The 13,638-nt window shown below is 40.2% G+C and overlaps 1 protein-coding gene across 1 annotated transcript in view; it reads left to right on the top strand.

The window, feature by feature from the left end:
• The window catches only part of BOC (BOC cell adhesion associated, oncogene regulated), a 261,869-nt gene that overhangs the window by 939 nt on the left and 247,292 nt on the right, over positions 1-13,638 (top strand). Inside the window, exon 2 of the mRNA XM_067738890.1 lies at positions 4,244-4,358. The gene's annotated coding sequence lies outside the window, so the exon portion shown is untranslated. The remainder of the gene's footprint in view (positions 1-4,243; positions 4,359-13,638) is intronic.

The following is a 13,638-nucleotide window of genomic DNA, read 5'->3' as shown; positions in this document are numbered from 1 at the left end:
CACAGTTAAGAAGTGCTTTAGAATAGTGTCTGGCATACAAATAGTGTTTACTGTTAGCAGAATTCGTATTGTTGATATTTTTACTGTTTAATACAAATAGCCACGCCACACTGAAACACTTTGCATGCTCTCTGTGTGTGCCTTTGTACGTATTAATTTCTCTATCTGGGCCATTTCCCTGAAACACAATCTCCCTCAGCTCTGGTGTCATCACCTCTAGGTAATTCTTCCTGAGCATCCCATTCCCACTCCATAGCTTGATGTAGAGACGACTTTATGTACACCCGTAGTGCCCTGTGCTGGCCTCTGTGTTAGCCTCCTATTGCTGCTGTAACAAATTACTACAAACATAGTCACTTAAAACAACACAGTTATTATATTACATTTTTGGAGGTTAGAAGTCCAAAATGGATCTCACTGGACTAAAGTTGTCAGGGCTGGATCCTTCTGGAGGCTCTAGTGGAGAATTCATTTTCTTGCTTTTTTCAGCTTCTAGAGGCCACCTGCATTCCTTGGCTCATGTCTCCATCCTCCATTTGCAAAGTCAGTAGCACAGCATCTTCCAATCTCCCTCCAGCCTCTCTTTCTCTCTCACCCTCCTGCCTGCCTTCATCTTAAAAGGACCCTAGTGATTACACTGAGCCCACCAGAATAACCCAGGATACTCTCCTCATTTCAGAGTCTTTAACTTAATCATATCTACACAATCTGTTTTGCAATGTAAGTAAACATATTCATAGATTTGGGTGATTAGGATGTGGCTGTTTTGTGGGGGGGGCATTATTCAGGCTACCACAGACTCACAGAATTTACCTCACTGTACTGTATTCATTTGTATATTTGTATGTCTCTTTCTCCAATGACATGTGAGCTGACTGAAGGCAGTACTACCAGTGTAGCTTACTGATCTCTATATCACAATGCTTAGCTCATAGCCTGGTGTGTAGTAAGACCTCAATAAGGCTTTAACAGCTTTGTTGAGGTACAATTGATAATACAGAGAACTGCACATAGTTAATGTGTACAATTTTACTAGTTTGTCAATATTTACTGGCTAAATAAGAGACTAGATGATGCTTGAATAGAGTTTTTGAAGAACGAGTAGGAATTTCCCAGGCAGATAAGGGAAGAAGACATTCCTGACAGAGAGGTGGTAAACAACATGAGTTGGAAGAATCATTAGTCCTGGCTGAGTCAGTATTGCTGGAGCATGATGTGTTCTGAGGGATGATGCTGGGAGTAGTGGTGTCAGATCAGGGACAGAATTTGGATTTACCCTGAAGGCTGGTGATTCCCAGACCTGGCTGATCACAATTACCTGGATAGTCTTTTTTAAATATTTAGAAAATTTTCAGGCCCCACTTCGCACATTCTTATTCATTAGGTCTGAGTAGGGCTCTAATCTGGGTTTTTTAAAAGCTCCTTGTGATGGTGGTCTGCTTTAGGGATCCCTTTCTGGAGGTGACAAAGGAGTCACTGAGATTTAGGCTGGGCAATTTGGGCACCTTGCATCAGAGGACGAGCACTCTGGAGAACAGGTTTGAAGGAGATGAGACTGGAGGAAGGGACCTAAGGGAATCTGTTACAAAAGCTGAGGCAGGAGATAATGAAGGCCTGAATTCCAACACTGGCACTGAAGATGGACAGTATGACTTATTTAGATGTCTGGTACTTAGGTATTTAAATGTCTAGTATGACTTCCAGACTTTTGCCTTGAGTGTGACATGTGGCATCCAAAAGAAGAACCAATTTAGATACATCTAAATAATAGGAATAATGAGATAACTTTTGATGTACTGAGTTTGAGATTACCCATGGGCTGCCCACAAGAGTATGTCCAATTCGCCAGTTGAATAAATGGGACTGTAGCTCAAAGGGTAATTGCAAAGGGAGGGAGTAGAGATGATGAATATAGGATAACATTTTTAGCGGCTTAGATGAGAAGGGAAGGCCGAGTTTATGTGATAACAGAGAGATGTAGGATCAAGCAGGGTATAGTTTTGTTCTAATTTTAAGGATAGTGCATCAGTTAGGGTTCCACCAGTCAAACAGAACCAGTAGGCGAGATATATATATATATATATATATATATATATATATATATATATATATATATACACACTTTTGAAAAGAAATTGGCTCGCATGCCTGTAGGGGTTGAATAGTCAAGTCTGAAGTCCATAAGGCAGGCTGTTGTAAATGGCAGTCTGGAAACTCAGGCAGGAGCTGAAGCTGCAGTCTACAGATGGAATTTCTTCTCCTTCATGTCCTCAGGGAAACCACAGTTCTGTTCTCAAGGTCTTTTAAACTGATTGGATTAGGCTCATCCAGATAACCCAGGATAATCTCCTTTACATACAGTCAGCTGGTTGTAGTTGATAATCACATCTACAGAATGCCTTCACAACAACACCTAGACTCATGTTTGATTGAATAACTGGGTGCCCCAGCCTAGTCAAGTTGACACATAAAACTGACCATCACAGACAGAAAGTGGTTTCATCACCTGAACAGGGTAAGAGAAATGGGGACAAAAGAGTGAGAGAAGCTGGACCTACTAAAGAGATAAAGGTGAGAGAATTAATGAAGAAAGATCCATTCATTCAACCAAGTTTGTGAGCATCATCCCAGAGGAGACAAGCAAAGGTGGGATCCAGAGCTCAGGTAGAGGGGTTGTCTTAAAGATCAACAAGCCTTTATCTTCTGAGCCAGGAAGAAAAATCAAGATAGCTTTAGACATGGCTATGTTTGGGGTACGGTAACAGAAAGATGAGGGAGCTCCTATGTTGTCAGTGAAGGAAGATCATTACCAAGAGGGGAGGGCGGGGAGATGGGTTCTGGGCGAGCAGTGGATATTTAAAATCAGAGTTTCCTTGAACTGGGGGATATGGAAGAGGCGTGTGTTCTGTATATTAGGGAGAAAGTAAGGATTTACAGCTATGTTTTTAAAATTTCAAATTTGCAAAGAAAGACTGCCACAGACACAAATGACCATGAAATAGACAGAACCTTGTCCATCTCATTAGCACTTCAAAAAATACAGATTAAAATAATTTCACGGTATTGTCATATAGACACAGTAAAAGCATGGTGTCTCATGTTACTAGGACTTTGGACAAAAATTCAGATACAAAGTGATCCTTTGTTGTTGTAATCATGAAAATGGAAAATGATATATTCACACAATGAGTCAGTGGTTTTCTAATATTTTGGCAGTGGAATTCTTTTTCCCTCACAAAATCTTAACACAGAAATCAAATATATAAAACAGTAAAAGCAGAATTGTAGTGGTTAAGGGTACAAAGGAGAACGCAGGGCCCTCCCATAAAGGCCTCCTTCCCAGGCTCCTAGAAGTACCTCATAAGACACTTCCTAGGGACAGTTTGGAATCCACTGTTGTAAACAAATAAATATGTGTTGATGTGTGCAATTGTTTACCATACATTAAGGTGTTTTCTAAAGCAGTTTAGAAAACGCTATGTACAATGTGATTACATGCAAAAATATACCTCCACACATAGAGAAAAAGGTCTGGAAGGATCTAAATGAAGGTGTTAACAAAGATTATCTTTTCAGCAGTAGGATGGATCTTTTTTTCTTCTATGAGCTTATTTGTACTTTCTGAAGGAAAGAAATACATGTTGCTATTGTAATGAGAAAAAATTATTTTTAACGTTAAGTGTGTATCAAACTCTTAGGATGTGTGTGTGTGTGTGTGTGCATACACCAGCATATTCGGAGACATACATTTTTTGGCCCATCCAGCTACGGTCTTTCAGCTCTAATCTCATGCGTCTATACTTTGCTCTGTGATGCGGGGCTGGGATTCTGCAAAACCACATGGTCTTTGCCGGCTGGTGGTTATACCCATATGGACCACTAGAAGGAGATTGGAAGGCAGGAGGAGGAAAGTTCCTGTTTGTTTTCTTATTCCTGGTAGTGTTGCCAAACAGCTCTTCATCCTAGGTAATGACATCCTAGGTAATTGAAGGTAAAAAACTTGAACTCAACTATAGCCTATACTCATTGAAGGTAAGATTTTTCCTGGCACAATGTGGAAGGAGGAGTCAAAGACTCAGAGAGATTGGAATGATGGGGTGCATATATAATCTGACTTGCACACCCACCCACCCCCAACTGTGTCCTTTGAGAGGTCACTCACCCCACTGAGGCATTGAGAAAGGCATTAATGATGGACTACTTTTGTGTCCTCACAAATTTCTGTGATGGCTGTCTTCTGTAGGCTATGGTGATGGTAGAAGATACTGCCATTGAAATCGGCTCCATGATTTCAGTGAAAACGATGGGATCCCAGAATGACAAAGGCCAAGTGGCAACAATTAACTACAAGAGACGAGGTTAGTGCATTTACTATAATGGGCAATAGAGACAAAATGTTAACCAAATATTTTGACTAGCAGGAATCTTTAGTAGTAGCTAATTGATCGTGGTGCCTGTAGGAATTGAATAGATAGCAGCCTATTAAAATATTACTTCATTTATATAGCAGGGACCAGAAACCTAATCTGAGCACCAAAATGGAGAGGAGACATGACTCCTTACTCAATTTCCAGACTTAAACAAGTTCAGCAGCACAAAATCTCTTGATGACCAAGGAAGCTGGTACAAAGATGCTTATCAGTGTCATTTACAGGAACAAAACTTTAGAAACATATAAGTATCCATGTTATTTATTGCTGGTTAGTCAACATATTCACAACTTAATCATTTTATTACTTTTATTACTTACAGTTCTGTGGGTCAGGAGTTTGGACAGAGCTCAGAAGGGGTGGCTTGTCTCTCTTCCACATAGTGTTGGCTGGGAGGGCTCTACTGGGTCTAGAGGACCTACAATGGCCTCACTCACAAGTCTGGCACTCCCATTGGGATGGCTCAAATGACTGAGGGTGAACTGGGATGGCTGGGTCTCTCTTTTTCCGTGGCATTACCCTGGCTCACACATATGTGTGGGGCCTTGATTCTCCTCTGTGTGGTTTCTCTCTCCACATGGCATCTATCCTCTAGGACCCATCTCCCCACGTAGACTCCCTCTCCAATAGGATAACCTGGACTTCTTTATGCAGCAGATGGATCCACCCTGAGCAAAAGCAGATGCTGTACGGCCTCTTAGAGTCTGAACTCAGAAGTCCCCAAATGCCACTTCCATCACACTTTATTGGTCAAAACAAGTCAGAAAGGCAGAATAGAGTCAAAAAATGGGGAAACAAACACGAGCTCTTGTTGGAAAAAGCAGTAAAGACGTATTGCAAAGAGGTGTGGACACAGAGAGACCCAATTCAGTCACTGGGTCCATTTTCAATAATCTATTACAGGCTAACAAGAAACATATCTCTTAAAAAATTAAGGTACATCCATACAATGAAAAACAGAGTAGGCAAAATTGCTGTAACAAACAGACCCCCTAATATATAATGGTTCAAGCACAATAGATGTTTATTCTCACCCACATTGTGTTCAATACATGATTATTCAAAAATTCAGGCTCCTTCCATCCTTTGACTTTGAATTCCCCTAGGGCCTTGTCATCATCTACATCTAGCTGTAAGAAAAGATAACATAAAGGATACACACCTGCCTCTTAAAAGCATTGGCCCAGGAATAGCACACATCACATGCATTCCTATTCTTTTGGCTACACATAACTGCAAAGGATCCTGGAAATGTAGTCTAGCTGCATGCCCAAAGAGAAGAAAATGGATTTTGATGAACAGCTAGAAGACTCTGCCACCATCATTTTTTAAAGATAGGCAATGGCACAGGGAAATGCTCACATTATATTAAATGAATGGAAGGCATTACAAAACTTTGTATGACTCCAAGTTGGGGAAGGGGCAAAGAGAAATGTATATCTGGAGTGAAAATGGTACCAAGATTTTTATTTCTGGTTGGTGAGAGTACAAAAGTTTTATCTTCTGTTCTTTTCATTTTCAGAATTGTATTCAGTGAACACAAATGACCTCCATAACATGATAAATAATTTTTTTAATGTTAAAATATCTAAGTTATAAACTCAAAGCACTCTTTTAGCATTGTTGCTGATGATCAATCTGTCAACTCCTAGAAGCTCATAGAAATGTAAAGAAAAAATGCCCATTGATGATAGAATTATTTTTGCCACTCTGTTTTCTGAAGTTTAGGGACCAGCATACAATTTTAATACAGAAAATTCCTAATTTAGAAAAGCCATGTCTAAGTGCATTGTTGAAACTGAACATCTTCGCCCATAAAGTGAACGTAAAACATGATGATGAGGAACCAGAGCCAGCCCCCCAAAGCCACTTTCCTCCAATCACTCACGTGATCGGTTCCGGCCAATGGTGTCCCGGCCGTTGGTTCTATAGAGGACAACTATGGATTCCAGGATTGTTACAGAAAAGTGCTTTCCACCATCAAGATTAAAACAGCAGGAGCGCATCTTCCCTCAGCTTGGGTCACCCTCACCCCTAACAAGCTCTGGCATTCAGAGTGGGAGCTTACATCCTGCCATGTTCCCAGAACCAGTTTCTCTACCAGGTGGGAAGTGGGAGCTGAGATCTCTCAGCAGTGAGCCCCTGGCATGGTGGGAGCAAGAAGGTGGAGGGGAGAGCTGGGTTCTAGGCCTGGGCAGGGGTCCCCATGCGGCATGATCACATTAAGACCCAGGATTCTGAGGGAGATATAGTGGTGGGGTGTCAGATTAGGATGATGGGAGAAATGCTAGGGACTCCTAAGATGGGGAAGAGATGTTTTTCCCATTCACTTTCCCCTTCATAGACGTAGTGATCTTGAATACTTTAGTTCCTCTCCATCCCAAGTCCTCTGTCATCCCAGTTCCTTCACTGTCCTCAGCTCCAGTAACCTTCACATTCACTTCACTTCAGTCACATGCTCTCAAATCATATCCCAAATCTTGCCATCATCCAGAATTACTCCATATCTGATATCATAAATTCAGACATTTTTCTTTCTGATGATAGCGTCCTATCTTTTCAACTTTCTTACTCAAGTTATTTCTTATAAATCTGATCTTGAACCTTACTGGATCACCAGTCCTTAACCTCTTACTGTCTTCACATCAGTACCCTTCTTTGTATACAGCTTAGATTCTCCCAGTCCATTGCACGCCAACGTTATCAATCCCCTCTCCCCGTTACTTCCATCACTCTTGCCTAGCCAAAGTCCAACCCTTTATTAATTCCACTCTCTGAATTTTCTGTAATTATGGGGAGAAAAACTGAAGTCCTCAGACAAGAACTCTCTCAACTTACTAATGCCAAACCTACAAATTTACCTGTGCCTCCACCATCCTATCTTCCATTCCTCCAGTTACAATGCGTAAGGCGATCCTCCCCTCACCTGAGGTGAATCTCTTCACTGCCTGTCTCCATCCAGTAAAAGCTTTTGCAGAAAAAGGGTCATGTATGCTTGTTAACTGCTGCCTCCAGGACCTAGCAGAGTATCTGGCACATAACAAGTGCACAGTATTTATCAAATGAATAGCTTTGGTGAGTTAAGGAAAAGATAGGGACAGAGAAAGGGAATAAAAGAGTTATTCTTCCTATCCTATTTTACTGTTTTGGTCAGAAGAGAGAAGAATATTTTGAGGAGGAGAGCAGAATTTTTCTCATACATAAAGGACAGAGGTTGATCAAGAATTGACAGTATTTGAACTGTTAATAATTCTTACATTTCAGAAGTCACCTGAGTGGGTGAAAGTCATTTCATGCACGTATTAGCTGTGTATAATTTATTTTCTTGAGAAAAATTCTTCCTTTAGAATAAATTTCCAAATAAATTCCTTTAGAATAAATTTCTGTCATCTAGAATAATTTTATGTACAAATCCCCTTCATCCTTTAATTCCTAGTTCCACTGCCCCTTGTTCACCTCCCCCAAAATCTGGAACTTATCTCTTCCATCTCTGAACTCCCATCTCACTTTCTCTCTACCTCTTTTATGATACTGACTGCCCACAGTCTGCCTTGTTCTTGAGACATTTGTACCGAGTTCTGTAAGCACTTTCATGCAGGGATGTATATCCTCCCTCCTGCTGGCACATGGGTGCTCAGTAAATACTTGTTGAATAAATACTGGATGAATTAAGTAATGAATAAAAAAAGTCTTTCAATAAGAACCAAATACTAGCCTGGCATCAAGAATTTCTTAATTCAAGAAACACAGTCGTTCTAGAAGTCACAGGAACACATTTGAAAGGCTAGGCATACGTAGGCATAATGTGTTGATAGCCCACACGATAGTCTCCAAAAATTTTCCTTGATTCTAAAAGGCATCCTGTCACAGGTTTTAATTTAAAAAGCATGCTTCTACCTGACTATACTTTTTGAAAATGTTGGCATTTTTAGGGCTGTTACAAAAACAAACATTTTCTTTCAAAATGTAATTTGCACGCAAAAGCCTTAAGGAGACAGCCTCTGACTTGTACTCCGGAACTTTCAGAAGATATAAGACTAACATGTTTCATTTGAATTCCTGAAGTGAATTTTGGTTTGGATTTTGATCTGAATGTATAGGTATAAATCCCAGTTTAAGATCTGGAGTATATAAGAATTATAATTTTCTTGGGTCAAATGCTGAATTTCACTTTATGGAAATGTGTAAAGATAACCCCTTACAAGAATCTTATAATTATCTAAAGATACATGAAGTGATGATTGAAGAAAATGAAGAGTTTAGAGAAAAAAAGATAAGAAATGAGTTCCCAAAAAACAGAAGTAAAAAGAGAGTGGAATTAAAGCACCCATTATTGAGAAATCAGACTCTTATAGAGCAACCTTTCAAACTCCATTCAATATATATTTTATTATAACATTTAGCTTCACAATAGAGTATAACTTAATAGCTTTAAGTGTAATTATTCCCCACGGACCTTTACACAGACACCTTAACAGCATTTGCTGAGGAAATCCACAGTCCGCAGTTATGGCTTGCTCAATACCCACCTCTCCACCAGGGGGCAGCAAGAGGCTGTACCCAGATTACTCTCTAATGGCTCCTGGTTTAGTTAGAAGCCAAGCAGAGCCTAATCTACATTCCATCTCGCCAGTGGAATCCCAGCTTCACAACCTCAGACAGAATGGAGACAAATCGACTTATCCCTGGCAGAAGAGATGCAAATTATCAAAGAAACGTCTTACAGCAAAGTAGATGCACATGATTTCAAGGCTTTGCCCCTAACTTGGAAGCAAGTCATGTGACCTGAAGGCATAGTTTTGGCCAGGAGTGGCTTAACCTAAATTTATTTTCAAGGCGCAGAGTCACTTGAACCTGGGAATGGCAAGACTTAAAAAAAAAAAAAAAAGTTGATAATCAGATAATTGGATATATTTTTTTCTACATTAAAGACTCAATGCCCAAGAACTGACCTTGGAGAAAGTGAAATCATTATTCCTGCTCTTTGACAGCCTTGAGGCAAAATTTCCAAGTCAAATTTATAAGGTGTATAGGGATTTGGTTGCTTGTTTTGCTTTCTTCTCTCTTGCCAGTTACCTCCTGAGATCCGGGCATGGATCAGTAAAATCCCTCTGCCGTGGCTGCCAGCAAGTCTGTGCCTGACTCGGCGCCTTGCTGAAAAGGTACCAGGGCCTCTAGTGGAACATAACACCCTAGTACCAAGCCAGGGGACAGAGCCAAGCCACATTTCAGTGTCTGCCGCTGAACAAGCTCTGAGCAGGGGCCATCTTTTCTGCCCAAGAAGTTGTTACTGGACTCTTTCAAGTGTTTGCTTTTGCGACTAAACTGGTCAAGAAAATGTTTTTGAAAATTAGGGTTCACTCAGAAAGGAGATAGTCTGTCTACACCTGACATTTTCAAGAGACACATCATCTGTGCACCCAGATACACTCACAAAAACACACATACAGAGATGCACACTTGCCAAGAAACAAAAAGTTCTCAGGAGAATCATGGTCCTGAAAGCTTTCTCTCTTTTACACCAGTATTTACTGCTATCTCTTCTCATAAAATCTACTATAAGAGATGCTGGCATAGCAAGAATTTTACCTCAGGAATATATAAGAAAACATGATCAGGGCAGTAAGCAGATGTATTCAAATAGTGACAAGGTACTCAAGTGTGATAAAGCCAGTACATGGAGTCACATCTAACTCAGGTCAACTCTAGAATAAAAACGAAGGATATTAAAATTGGCATGGAAAATCTCCCCCCATGAGCATGTAGGCATCACAAGAACAGGAATGTTTAGTTCCTTGTTCTAACAAGAAGCTATTCAGTTCCTCTTTCTGAGCTAAATGCCTAGAACAGTTCAGATGCTCAGTTAATATATCAAATGAAAAAAGTGCTTAAGAAAGTTACCGCATCAGAGACCAACATCTCTTAGTAAGTCCATTTCAGATAATCTTTCACCCCCTCCAGCATGAAAGCAGATCATGATTTCTTCAGTTGAACACTAGCTGATGTAGTTGTCTTGAGTCAAGGGACCATGTTGTATGCATCTTTAACAACAGTCATATCCAGAGAGGCAAGCTGTTTACCCCATCGGCACAGATGCTGACTGAATAAGTGAAGATTCCCATCTCACACTCTCTCTGGGGTAGTGTTGCCAGATTGAGCAAATAAAAATAGAGGATGCACAGTTAAATTTAAATTTCAGATAAGTGAATTTAGCATAGGACAAAGACTTATACTAAAAAAAATTCACTAACTAAAATTCACAGTTAACTGGGTGTCCTGTATTTTATCTGGTAATCCTAATCTGCAGCATATACTACAGCATTTTGCTCTTCCTGAGCAAAATAGTGGGAGAATTGTCTAACTTTTTAATTGTTGGACTTCCCTGGTGGTGCAGTGGTTAAGCATCCGCCTGCCAATGCAGGGGACACGGGTTCGAGCCCTGGTCTGGGAAGATCCCATATGCCCGTGTGGTTCCCACATGCGGAGCAACCAAGCCCGTGTGCCACGACTACTGAGCCTGTGCTCTGAAGCCTGCAAGCCACAACTGCTGAGCCCATGTGCCACAACTACTAAAGCCCATGCGCCTAGAGCCCATGCTCTGCAACAAGAGAAGCCACTGCACTGAGAAGCCCACACAACGCAACAAAGAGTAGCCTGCACTCGCCACAACTAGAGAAAGCCCTCATGCAGCAACAAAGACCCAACGTGGCCAAAAATAAATTAATTAATTAAATTCTATTAAATTAATTAATTAAGTAATTGTGACCTTTCTCTCGGGTGACACAGATTGTATCTTTTTTTTAACACATTTATTAGAGTATAATTGCTTTACAATGGTGTGTTAGTTTCTGCTTTATAACAAAGTGAATCAGCTATACATACACATATATCCCCATATCTCCTCCCTTTTGCATCTCCCTCCCACCCTCCCTATCCCACCCCTCTAGGTGGTCACAAAGCACTGAGCTGATCTGCCTGTGCTATGAGGCTGCTTCCCACTAGCTATCTATTTTACATTTGGTAGTGTATATATGTCAACGCTACTCTCTCACTTCGTCCCAGCTTGCCCTTCCCCCTCCCTGTGTCCTCAAGTCCATTCTCTACATCTGCATCTTTATTCCAGTCCTGCCTGTAGGTTCTTCAGAACCTTTTTTTTTTTTAATTTTATTGTGACCATCAGTTGAAGGTCAATTGGAGGCTCCTCTCATTTAAATCTTTATTTGCTCTTGCTAAAATAAATACTTTTATGGGGGAAAGAAGTCCTTTAAGAAGACCTTCTGGGGACTTCTCTGGTGGCACAGTGGACAGGACTCTGCACTGCCAATGCAGGGGTTCGGGGTTCAATCCCTGGTCAGGGAACTAGATCCCACATGCATGCCTCAACTAAGAGTTCTCATGCCACAACTAAGGAGCCCTGGAGCTGCAACTAAGGAGCCTACATGCTGCAGCTAAGGACCTGGCGAGCCACAACTAAGGAGCCCACCTGCTGCAACCAAGACCCAGCACAACCAAAATAAATAAATTAATTAATTTTTTAAAAAGACGACTTTCTGTCTTCAATCATAAAATCAGATTTAGGAATAAAGAAAAAAATAAGATGCAAATATAATTCTGACAGAATAACAATTATTCTCCAAAATAAGCCCCCAAACTGAAATTAAGATGCCTAGGATACATTTATAGTTAGCACAAATACTAAAGGAATAAACAATAATTTTCAATTGATCAGCTAGCATTTTGTGAACGCTTGTGGCTTTAAGAATGAATAAATAGAAATGTTAACAGGAGGTGGGAAAACATCACAGAAGCACTGACTTTTTAAAAAAAGGAGCAGTCACATGTAGAGAAGCAGTCACAAGAGCCTCTACAACTAAAGGAAATGAGAGTTGCGCGGAGGGCAGAGTTAGTAATACACAGCAAAACAGGGCTAAAATATTTCCTCTTTTTATTTTTGAATTTTATTTTATTTATTTTTTTATACAGCAGGTTCTTATTAGTTATCCATTTTATACATACTAGTGTATATATGTATACACTATATACACGTATAGATTCCATATATATGTGTTAGCATACAGTATTTATTTTTCTCTTTCTGACTTACTTCACTCTGTATGACAGTCTCTACGTCCATCCACCTCACTACAATTAACTCAATTTTGTTTCTTGTTATGGCTGAGTAATATTCCATTGTATATATGTGCCACATCTTTATCCATTCCTCTGTCGATGGACACTTAGGTTGCTTCCACATCCTGGCTATTGTAAATAGAGTTGCAATAAGCATTGTGGTACATGACTCTTTTTTCTTTTTTTAACTTCTTTATTGGAGTATAATTGCTTTACAATGGTGTGTTAGTTTCTGCTTTATAACAAAGTGAATCACCTATACATATACATTATCACCATATCTCCTCCCTCTTGCATCTCCCTCCCACCCGCCCTATCACACCCCTCTAGGTGGTCACAAAGCACTGAGTTGATCTCCCTGTGCTATGCGGCTGCTTCCCACTAGCTATTTATTTTACATTTGGTAGTATATATAAGTCCATGCCACTCTCTCACTTCGTCCCCGCCCATGTCCTCAAGTCCATTCTCTGTGTCTGCATCTTTATTCTTGTCCTGCCCCTAGGTTCCTCAGAACCACTTTCTTTAAAAATTTTTTTAGATTCCATATATATGTATTAGCATACGGTCTTTGTTTTTCTCTTTCTGACTTACTTCACTCTGTATGACAGACTCTAGGTTCATCCACCTCACTACAAATAACTCAATTTCGTTTCTTTTTATGGCTGAGTAATATTCCATTGTATATATGTGCCACATCTTCTTTATCCATTCCTCTGTCAATGGACACTTAGGTTGCTTGCATGTCCTGGCTATTGTAAATAGAGCTGCAATGAACATTGTGGTACATGACTCTTTTTGAATTATGGTTTTCTCAGGGTATATGCCCAGTAGTGGGATTGCTGTGTCGTATGGTAGTTCTATTTTTAGTTTTATAAGGAACCTCCATAGTGGCTGTATCAATTTACATTCCCACCAACAGTGCAAGATGGTTCCATTTTCTCCACACCCTCTCCAGCATTTATTGTTTGTAGATTTTTTGATGATGGCCATTCTGACCAGTGTGAGGTGATACCTCATTGTAGTTTTGATTTGCATTTCTCTAATGATTAGTGATGTTGAGCATCTTTTCATGTACCTC

This window comes from Pseudorca crassidens, chromosome 5, assembly GCF_039906515.1.
Source record: "Pseudorca crassidens isolate mPseCra1 chromosome 5, mPseCra1.hap1, whole genome shotgun sequence".
In the NCBI taxonomy this organism is placed as follows: Eukaryota; Metazoa; Chordata; class Mammalia; order Artiodactyla; family Delphinidae; genus Pseudorca; species Pseudorca crassidens.
This window is presented reverse-complemented; position numbering and strand designations above follow the sequence as displayed.